The sequence below is a fragment of the Nycticebus coucang genome, chromosome 7, assembly GCF_027406575.1.
Source record: "Nycticebus coucang isolate mNycCou1 chromosome 7, mNycCou1.pri, whole genome shotgun sequence".
Classification (NCBI taxonomy): domain Eukaryota; kingdom Metazoa; phylum Chordata; class Mammalia; order Primates; family Lorisidae; genus Nycticebus; species Nycticebus coucang.
In genome coordinates, this window is record NC_069786.1 from 46,837,818 (window position 1) to 46,849,493 (window position 11,676).

Here is an 11,676-nt window from a genome sequence, read left to right on the forward strand (position 1 = left end):
CTCTACCGAGGGCGACATAATGAGACTCTGTCTCAAAAAAAAAAAAAAAAAATTAGCCAGGTGTTGTGGTGGGCACCGATAGTCCCAACTACTTGAGAGGCTAAAACAGGAGGATCGCTTGAGCCCAGGAGTTTGAGGTTGCTGTAAGCTAGTGAAATAGGCAGCCATGGCACTCCAGACTGGGCAACAGAGTGAGATTCTGTCTCAAAAAAAAAAAAGAAGAAGAAAAGTGAAAGATAGGGTCCAGTGCAGTGGCTCAATCATGTAATCCCAGCACTTTGGGAGGCTGAGGCAGAAAGATCATTTGAGGCCAGAAATTCAAGATCAGCCTGGACAATATAACAAGACCTCATCTGTACAAAAAAGAAAAATTAAAAAAAATAGCTGAGCATAGTGACATGCACCTGTAATCCTACAGGCGGCTAAAGCAGGAGGATCACTTGGACCCAGGAGTTAGTATTTGCCTACCACTGCACTCCAGCCTGGATAAAAGCAAAAAAAATAAGTTAAGACTTCTCTCATTTGTGCTGCTTAGGTAACCGAGATGAAAGAAGATCTAGAAGATGTGCTTGATTCCTCTCCTTCTTTTGCCCCTACCTGAAATATGAGATGATAAGTGGAAGTAGATGCAAAGATCTCACTTATAGCAATTGAGCATAACATCAAAGTAGAAAGGGAGGAAGTTGTCTCTACAGGGAAGCTGTCTCTGATGACATTATAGATTATTTCGCTGAAGAAGGATACTGGCAGAGAGTAGCTCAGCTGGATCACTCCTGTAATCCTTACACTCAAGGAGGCCAAAGAAGGAGGATCCCTGAACTCAGGAGTTCAAGACCAGCCTGAGCAAGAGCGAGACCTCTACTGAAAATAGAAAAATTAGCCAGGCGTGGTGGTGTAGTCCCAGTTACTTGGGAGGCTGAAGTGGGAGGATCACTCAAGCCCAGGAATATGAGGTTGCTATGAGCTAAGCTGACATCACAGCACTCTAGTCTGGGCTAGAGAAGAAGAAGAATGCACCCAGCATGGTTAACTATACCTAGTCCACTCCGGGTGGCAGCCACAGCAGCTATTCTTGCCAGCATTATGGGTACTGAAAATAATAAGACCAAGAATTTCCCTAGTAGATGCTCCCATCATTGTGTCAGAGGATGTGGAAGGACAATGGAGCGTAGCAAGTGAAGAATCAAACCAACTTTCTAATTTTCTGAATAGAAAAATGAACTTTGAGATCATATTGTAAATTTTCACATCCCTACCCATTATACGGCTTAATGCTTAATAAACTGTGCCCTTGTTACCGAAAGCTCTGCATGAGAAAAACATGAACAAGTGGTTTTTGAGAAGAGGGAAAGGGAAATTTATTACTTTTCCAGCAAAGGAGGAAGAAAGGCAGACTATTCCTCTCAAAATACAAAAATTCCTGTTCATCAGCAGAAACACAGAGCTTTTAAAGTGAACCCTCAGTTCTAGGCTATTGTAGTTTAATTACAGTTCATGATTCTTATCCCATTTCTGCAGAAGATAAACTGTGACCCTTGCCCACCTGGGAGGCCTATCTGCAATTCTGTCATCCAGGCCCATCTTCTTAAAAGAACAAAAAACACTCCCCTGCCCCTCAGAACCACACCCCCAACTGCTACCCAAGGCAGGGATGCAGATTTCAGTTTCCAAAAAAAAGTGGGGGAAGTTTTAAAGAGACAGAACACATTTTTTTCAGACCATTTCCTCCGTTATATATTCCCCACTCTCAATTTTACACTTCCATAACTATGGCAGGAAGTGTGGCTATTCTGTTACACACTCAGTAAATATTTGTGGACAATTATCTGTGTAGAGACTGTAGGGGATAAAGCAACTCCATCTTGGATGTTAATTTGCCATGTTGACTTCTGATTAACCCTATTTCTGGGAATGCCTCTAGGATTACTATTTTATCTACTGTTACCATAAATATTGCCCTTAGGTCAAAAGAACCTGGAGCATAAATCCTGTGCTTAGGCAGATTCCTACTGCATTCTGACCTTTCCCTTAGGAGTTAACTTCAATTGCCCTACACATATCCTACCGATGGTATATAAGGTCTTGGTTTGGGGACTAATGTTGCAGGGACCCACTGTCTCAGGCTACCAGGGACTTAGTTTCTGTTCCAAAGTTTCATTAAATGTTTCTTTCTGAGAAACTGGATTTTTCAACATCTTTCTTCAGCCACTCATCTCCCTTGCCTTTGGGAGTAGGTTTGCACAGATCTGGTCACTGTGCAACAGAGACTAAGGCCAAGATATAAATCTCAAGTACACTGGAGAATTATCAGAAAGTAACTTTCTGATATAACAATAATAGTTTTAATGTTTCTGTTTTTTTACCATCTTTAGTGGTCTCATTGCCATGTCAATTAAGTCAATGCCTTGAAATACATGTGTGTATATATATACACACTTTTAACATTCATTACACAAAGGCTGGGTACAGTGGTTCACACCTGTAATGCTAGCAATCTGGGAACCTGAGGCGGGTGGATTGCTTGAGCCCAGGAGTTCGAGACCAACCTAAGCAAGAACCAGACCCCATCGCTACTAAAAAAAGAAAAATTAGTTGGATGTCATAGTGGGCGCCTCTAGCCCAAGTTATTTGGGAAGCTGAGACAGGAGGATTGCTTGAACCCAGGGAGTTTGAAGTTGATGTGAGCTAGGTTGATACCACAGCACTCTAGCCTAGAATAGAGTGAGACTCTGTCTCAAAAATAAAAAAAATTAATTACACAGATGATACATGTTTATTACACAAATGATATATATTTATTGAACAAACATTTATAAAATACAAAAATGCCAAAAAGAAGAAATTAGAAAGCACCCAACTATGAAAGTATAATTCAACCATGTAGAAATTTGGCAATTCTGACAGCACCTCTGGCTCAAAGGAGTAGGGCACCACCTCATATGCCGGAGGTGGCAGGTTCAAACCCAGCTCCAGCCAAAAACTGAAAAAATAAATAATAAATTCTACGCCCTCTGCTAACTGAATAGACTCCTCTTGGCCAAGGGACCTCAGAAATAACTTAATTCTGAGTTCCCAGACATAATGGGAGAGTTAAAGCACAATTACATGATTTTCCTTCACAAATATTCATGACTCCTCCTATATCTTTCCTTATGTATATATTTGATCATCTTAGTATAAAATCCTATTGCCTTTTGTCACTTCTTTGAAGCATAGGTACCTGGCTTCTGGCCTGGACTCTGCTTCCTTACCTATGGACTGGCTGCCCAACAGTTTGGTCCTTTTTCTGAAAAATAAAGCTCTCCTTTCTCCAAAGTATAACCCTGCTAACTTTTTTTTTTTTTTTTTTTTGAGACAGAGCCTCAAGCTATTGCCTGGGTAGAGTGCTGTTGGGTCACAGCTCACAGCAACCTCAAACTCCTGGGCTTAAGGATTCTCTTGCCTCAGCCTTCCAAGTAGCTGGGACTACAGGCACTGGCCACAATGCCCGGCTTTTTTTTTTTAACAAGAGAAAAGCAAGCAAGTTTATTAACACACACAGAGTACACATGGTGCAAAAAATACAAAGACAAACCAGACTACAAAAAATAGTTGAAAACATTCGTAACAGATCACTAATATTCAAAATATGTAGTACCTACAGACAAGGAAAAGGCAAAATCAAAAAATGAGCAAAAGATCTGGTCTCAGAAATTGCACAGTCCATTTCCTCAATATCCTAGCAGTTGCAAGTCAGCACTATTCAATGTGAGAGAGGCTATACAAGGGCCTGAATACCCAGAGGCAGGACATCACTGGCACCATCTGGAGGCTGGCCACCACATACACTCTGCTGCTTTGAAAATAAATATGTATTAAAAATATAACAATACGCCGGGCGCGGTGGCTCACGCCTGTAATCCCAGCACTGTGGGAGGCTGAGGCGGGAGGATTGCTTGAGCTCAGGAGTTCGAGGCTTGTCTGAGCGAGAGTGAGACCCCAACTCGTGAAAAAAATGGAAAAACCCAGCCGGGCGCAGCGGCGAGCGCCTGTAATCCCAGCGGCCCCGGAGGCTGAGGCAGCAGGGTGCCCACAGCCGGAGTCCGAGGCTGCGGTGAGCTCCGACGCCACTGCCCTCTGCTCAGGGCATAGGGTAGAACTCTGCCTCGACAAAAAAAAAAATATATAACAATACATACTACTATATGCACCTCTAGGATAATGATTACCTCTAGGGAGAAAAGGGATAAGATCAAAGAGGTAATAAAGTGACCTTTAAATGTATCTGTCATTTATATCTGAAGAAAACACAACCAAATGCTAACATTTATTAAATCTGTGGCAGAAATACATGCATATTCTTTATATCATTCATCTTTCCTGTATTTGAAATATGTCATTTAAAAGTTTTAAAATAATGAACCCGAAGAATGTGGAAATCAAATTTGTATTTAATAAAAGTTTATTTTTGTATATTTTTAAAATGGCAATTTTTAGGATATACGAAAAATGTTTTTCTAATACTGAAATATGCACCTCTTTGGTATAGAAATGACAACGTATGTGTGAGCTTTAAAAAAAATTAATCAAGAACTATGATCTCCTGGCTTATTGTACCCTCAATGAATCCCCAACAATTAAAAGAAAAAAAAAGAACTATGATCTAATAGGCTGAACAAAACTATTCTTTACCCATCCATCTGTCCCCTTCCATAGCCCCATTGTGAGGCTTTATAGTTCTGTACACATCTCTATATTTACAAAGAACTAAGATGCATATCAAAGATGTTCAGAAGTTATATACAGTAGAGAATTAGTTGGCTTAAAAGTTGACACATGGGCTCAACGCCTGTGGCTCAAGCGGCTAAAGCGACAGCCGAGCTGATAGGTTTGAATCCAGCCCGGCCCGCCAAACAATAATGATGGCTGCAACCAAAAAATAGCCGGAGTTTGTGGCGGTTGCCTGTAGTCCCAGCTACTTGGGAGGCGGAGGCAAGAGAATCCCTTGAGCCCAGGACTTGGAAGCTGCTGTGAGCTGTGATGCCACAGCACTCTACCCAGGCTGACAGTTTGAGGCTCTGTCTCAAAAAATAAAAAAATAAGTTGACACATGACACAAAACCACCAAAAAGCAACAGAGGATACAGGACAAACAAAATAGAACATTGTCACTAAGATCAAATAATAAGAAAACAAGCATTTAAATTTGATACATTGAAAGGTAAATTCTTTTTTTTTTTTTTTGTAGAGACAGAGTCTCACTCCATGGCCCCTCGACAGACTGCCGTGGCCTCACACAGTTCACAGCAACCTCTAACTCCTGGGCTTAAGCGATTCTCCTGCCTCAGCCTCCCAAGTAGCTGGGACTATAGGTGCCTGCCACAAGGCCCGGCTGTTTTTTTTTTTTTTTGGTTGCAGTTTGGCCAGGGCCAGGCCTGAACCCACCACCCTTGGTATATGGGGCCGGCGCCCTACTGACTGAGCCACAGGCGCTGCCCGAAAGGTAAATTCTTTACTTATTTTTTTACATATACATGTGTTTATTTGGTTTCCACTTTTTGCATTCACAAAATTAAAAAGGTAAATTCTTTAGAATTACTATATAAACAACTTGCAAAGCTCCAAAAGTAATACCACAGAGCCATACATTTGATAAGGCACTTTAAAGATAGTAATCAAAGATACAAAAATATCAGATTCAAAAAATATTAACTATCAAAACAGTTAACCACAGGAATAAATAGGTAAATATGCATTATTTCCTACAGTCTTTCATTTTCTGAAGACTTTTTTAAAAAACATCATAGAAGGGGGAAAAAATTATATTTTCAAAAGCTATCATTAAAATTCAAATCCCCATAAAAAAGAGAACATTTTCCTTTAAGTCAATGAACTTCTAATTCACACATTTGTTTGAATAATTAGTCTTCATGCTAAATATAGGGAAAAAATATACTTCTCATTTTTTGTCAACTCTTATTCAACAAGTATTTTGCTAGTGTTGACACTATTTTTAGGGGCTAGAAGTAAAAATCACAATCCCTGGCTCCAGAAAACATAGCCTAATGGAGCTAGATTAACCACTGGCAACCTTAAAGTTACCTCCCCCAGTCTATAAGATAAACCTCAACGTCAAACTCGGCCACTGTTACCATCCTGTTGCGAAACATATAATGGGCTAACTAGTTTGCTACTCACAGCACTGTGGCACTATTAACCGTCTACTGATGCAATTAACCTTCATAAAAAATTCTATGGAAGTTTAAAAAGCAGAAACTATTTAAGGTAAACAAGTACTGGTCACCATCAAAAATAATCAGTATTCAATTTTCAAGAAGTCAAGAAAAATTTCATTCTGAGTACACGAAACTGCTAAAAAGAGCATCTTCTATATGTGCAAAATCACATGTGAGGAAGTATGAATTATTAGTCATTATGCAAACAACTAAGCATGTCAAATCACTTGTCGGGCTTCAAAGAATCGTAGCCTTCTTTCAAAAGGTCCCGCCATGTTTCAAGGAAACGTGCATTTTCTGTACATTTGAAGGCAAGCTCTTCCTCTTGAGCTGATACAGCAGACGTGGCTTCAAGAAGTTTGGTTAAGGAAAATGCTGCGCCTCCACCTATTCCAGTGGGTCCACCGTTGGGCCGCTGCTCCAGCTGGGAACTGACAGCCCAAACTCATTGGGAGGCCCGGGGGAAGATGCTGAAGAGGTGACTGAAGATGAAGGAAAAGAGGGAGGGTGCGGGGGCGGCGAGGAAACCCGCAACTCCTTGGGGTCAGCCTCGGGGGAGAGCTGGGACGGCGGAATCAGACCAGAGCAACCCAACCGGCACCAACAGTCTTTCAACTGCTCGCGCCCCAAGTCCGGAAGCCTCGCCTCCTGTGGCCGGAAGTCCCGCCCGGTCTCCTCATGAGTCACCCGGCTTTTTTTTTTGTTGCAGTTTGGCCGGGGCGGGATCGAACCCGCCACCCTCAGTATATGGGGCTGGTGCCCTATTCACTGAGCCACAGGCGCTGCCCCTGGCTATTTTTTGGTTGTAGTTGTCATTGCTGTTTGGCAGGCCCAGGCTGGATTAGAACCCACCCACTCTGGTGTATGCGGCTGGCGCCTTAGCCTCTTGAGCTACAGGCGCCAAATTTTTTTTTTTTTTTTTAGTTAACACTCTGTATATCTTTATGGACTTTCCCTTAATACCCTGTTTCCCCGAAAATAAGACATCGTCGGAAAATAAGACCTACATACAGGGAAGATAAGACATCCCCTGAAAATAAGACCTAGTGCATGTTTGGGAGCGCACCTTAAAATAAGACACTGTCTTATTTTCGGGGAAACAGGGTAGTATATTTACACATATCTTTCCTTTATCAGGATAAGATGACTTTAAACTTAATATTTTAGAATGTATTCTAAAAAAAATTTAAAGGATACATTTTAAGTAAGTATAGTTTCTTTTCTTTCTTTCTTTCTTTCTTTTTTTTTTTTTTTTGTTTGTTTTTTGTTTTTCGTTTGAGACAGTCTCACTCTGCCACCCTGGGTAGAGTGCCACCATGTCATTATAGCTCACGTGATCTTCGTGCATCAGCTTCCGGAGTAGCTGGGACTACAGGTGCCCATCACAATGCCTGGCTAATTTTTCTATTTTTCTATTTTTTTTACTAGAGACAAGGTCTTGCTCTTGTTCAGGCTGGTCCTGAACTCCTGAGCTCAAGCAATCCATGTGCCTTGGCCTCCCAGAGTGCTATCATTACAGGTGTAAGCCACCACACCTGGCCAAACATATTTTAAATTTGTTTTCAAATATGTGTGCTTGATTCTTTGTTTCAGCCTTTATAGGTCATAGTAATTTTTCTTGAAAGCAGATGGAGGTAAAACCTACTCTATTGTAGAATATAAATGTCTTAACACAATAACTAAGAAAATGCCAGGAAGGCTATGTTAACCAGATGAAAATATGTCAAATGGTCTATAAAACCAGTGTATGGTGCCCCATGATCGCATTAATGTACACAGCTATGATTTAATAAAAAAACAAACAAAAACAAAAGACCTATTCTGTTGGCCTCAGTAAAAAAATGAGCCAAAGTTTAAAAAGATTTCAGGTTAACATAAGTAAGGGCAACATAGCAGGGATTCACAACACAGGTAGAATTTGAGGCAGTTATCTCTAAGTTCCCAACATTGTGTTCTGTGATTCTTTGAGTAGTAAGGCAGGCAAACCTTTACTAATCAGGGTGACAGGAAAGAATGTGTATGGGAAAGTTCCAGCCAATCAATTTGGAAGGCCGAATCATGGCAAAATGGAGGAGCTGTGCGTTGTAAGGCTGAGGGGGTCTGGAAGACGGAGGACGTTAAGTCCATTAATCACTGTCTCCTTTTCCTTATCCTCATTTCCTCCTCTTTATCTTTTTCCTCTTGGTCTTAATTTTTGCATCTGAATGTCACTAGCCCCCAACTTTCTGAAGTCACCCTTTGGTTTAATGCCTGTATTGGCTCACTTCTTCATGTAATTTGGGACAGGTTTAGTTATGTTAACAGTAATCAATGACCCCCAAATTTCAGTGACTTAAAACAACAAAGATTTACAGTCCATTCATGTTATAGGGGTCAACAGGGATTCAGGGTGATAGAGCAGCCACCATCACAAACGTTTCCCTCCATGCCAGAAAGAAAGAGTTCTGAAATATTAGCAATCAATCCTGAGATGACATACATAATTTCATTCGCATCTTATTGGCCAACAATAATCACACGGTCACCACAAACCACAGATGGCCACCAGTACAATGCTACTGTGTTGCTGGAAGGAAGAGAGCTGGAAATGTTTGGTGAACATTACCGATGACTATCACACCACATAACTATGGGAAGTCCAATGTCAGTTTCAGATCTTTTTCTGACATCTATTTACCCATAAACTCAAAACCATATTATAATGTTCAGCATTATGCATAGATTTATATTCACGGTCTAAAAGCTGTTTGATATAAAATAATTAAATATTTCATATTCCGAAAGATTTCCCCCAGTGTTGTATTCAGGCTTTGTCCTGCTCACTATAAGTTTGCAATCATTATTGAATGGACAGAATACCACACATTTCTTTTGCCTTATTCTATGCCATGCATAATAATTTTTCTCCCATCACTTTATATCATACTCAAAGGAGATGGGTTTTACTTCTTCTACTGTATTTATTTCCATCCTGATCCTTATGGAGATCCTGGGGTGGGTGGGGGTTTCCTGTATATTATCTCACACCCTTACTAGTAGTGTTTAAGATGTCCTCTATGGACATATTTTGGAATTCACCGAGCTCCACCCTTTTCTGTTCCTGTCTCCTCACTGTGCTTTTTCCTTCTCTTTCCAAGATTACAAAATATAATCCATAAGGACATAGTTTATGGTTCAATTGCCAAAGAATTGCATTTTTCTCATAGTGTCTTGCTATTCAAATCCAGTATAATCAGACCCAGGCATTCAAAACCAGCCTAGGCAACACAGAAAAAGCCTTGTCTCATAAATAAATAAATAGATAAATAAACAAATTAAATAAGCCTCCTCTCTACCTCTGACAAGTATTTGAAATTCTACTACAGAGTTTCATTTTTTTTAATTAAGTTTGTACGATAGCGACATCGCTAAACTGAGGTGTCCGCACAGAACATCTTGAGCTTGTTCAGTGCAGTCTCACCCCAGTGCAGATGTGTAGTTCTCCCCACCATGCCTTATGGTGTCTACAAACTGCTTAGGCTTAAGGGCACTGGAACACTGGAGAAAAGCAACTGAAAGAGGAGTTTCTGGCTCGGTGCCCATAGCACAGTGGTTACTGTGCCAGGCACATGAACCGAGGCAGGCGGGTTCGAACCCAGCCCCGGCCAGCTAAACAACAAACAACTACAACAAAAAATAGCCAGGCACTGTGGCGGGCACCTGTAGTCCCAGCTACCTGAGAGGCTGAGACAAGAGAATTGCTTAAGCCCAAGAGTTGGAAATTGCTGTGAGCTGTAATGCCATGGTACTCTACTGAGGGTGACATTGTGAGACTTTGTCTAAAACAAACAAAAAAAAAAGAGGTGTTTCCTCTACAAAAAGCAGTCTTGTCGGGATTTCAGCCAGGGTGGCAGGTGCAAAAGGAGTCATTGCACACTTGACCCACACATCTGGAGATTGGGAGAGAATAGAGTATTCCTCTATGCAGGCAAAGTATTTGACTGATAAGGTCTTCTGAGCCCTTGAAAGGAACTTTACCAGTGTACCTTCTCTCTGAACTCACCCTGGGTGTTGGGTTGTGGGGAAACAGGCTCCTTAGGTAACTTCCAAAATTAAGTTCATAGTCAACACTTCTTGTCCTCCCTTGGATTACCCTCTGTATCTTTGCCTTATAAAAACCCCATTACTGGGTGGTGCCTGTGGCTCAGTGGGTAGGGCACTGGTCCCATATACCAAGAGTGGTGGGTTCCAACCCGGCCCCGGCCAAACTGCAACAAAAACATAGCCAGGCGTTGTGGTGGGCACTTGTAGTCCCAACTACTCAGGAGGCTGAGGCAAGAGAATCACCTAAGCCCAAGGGCTGGAGGTTGCTGTGAGCTGTGACACCACAGCACTCTACCGAGGGTGACAAAATGAGACTCTGTCTCAAAAAAAATCCATTACCTTTTTTCTTCCACGATAGAATTGAATACCTCCTGAAAACCAGAGTCCATGCCATTAGGCATTGTTTTCTATTTCCTTGATGGTAAGGATGACAAGGTTTTCAAACACTGTGCAGAGGTAAGAAGAAGTATTAATATTTTTACTCATAATATTAATATTCATGAGAGTTAGGAGAGGGGAGAAAGAAATCCTGTACCCCAGATTGGATTAATTAATCAAAGAAACTCATCAAATTTTCTTATTAAAACAAGTTGAACATTCACACCCTGCTATACTTGGAGTTTCATTAAAATGCAAATGAACATAGAAGGGTATTTTCATTGCTAGGTATTTGGCCTAAGTAAAGATTAATTGCAAAGCCTTTCTTGAGAGTAATTTTTGATAAATGAGAAGTAGGGGGAAATTAGGGACTTGAAAGGGCACAGCCAGAGAATGTGACCAGGCAAAGAATGCATAAGGCTGTGATAGTTTTGCTCTACCATTGCACAAGGAAAGTTATATTTACTTCCTAACCCACATATGAAACTACTCATATATGGCTCATATAACTCCACTTTTCAGAGAAATCTCATGGTTTGTTCTAACTATTCTCACTGACCTTGCCTGTCTTCTCCATAGTCACACCCATCTGGTCCTGGTCTAGACTGTAACCCTGTGTACCAAACTTCATTTTTTTTGCAGTTTTTGGCCGGGGCTGAGTTTGAACCCGCCATCTCCACCTCTGGCATATGGGGCTGGCGCCTACCCCTTTTTTCTTTTTTAATTGATTTTCTTTCTTTCTTTCCCCTTTCTCTCTCTCTCCTCCCTCCCTCCCTCCCTTCCTTCCTTTCTTTCTTAGAGACTCATTCTGTCACCCTTGGTAGACTGCCGTAGTGTTATCATAGCTCACAGCAATCTCAGATACATAGGCTTGAGCAATCCTCTTTGCCTCAGCTTTCCAAGTAGCTGGGACTACAAGCGTGTGTCTCTATACCTGGCTAGATGATCTATTTTTAGTAGAGACAGGAGTCTTGCTCTTGCTCAGGCTAATCTCAAACTC

General features: G+C 41.2%; 1 pseudogene; it reads right to left on the reverse strand.

Annotated features, from left to right (window-relative positions):
- Nucleotides 1–6,438: 6,438 nt before the first annotated feature.
- On the reverse strand, nucleotides 6,439–11,265 carry LOC128589700 (renal cancer differentiation gene 1 protein-like; annotated as a pseudogene).
- Between the last annotated feature and the right edge of the window lie 411 nt (nucleotides 11,266–11,676).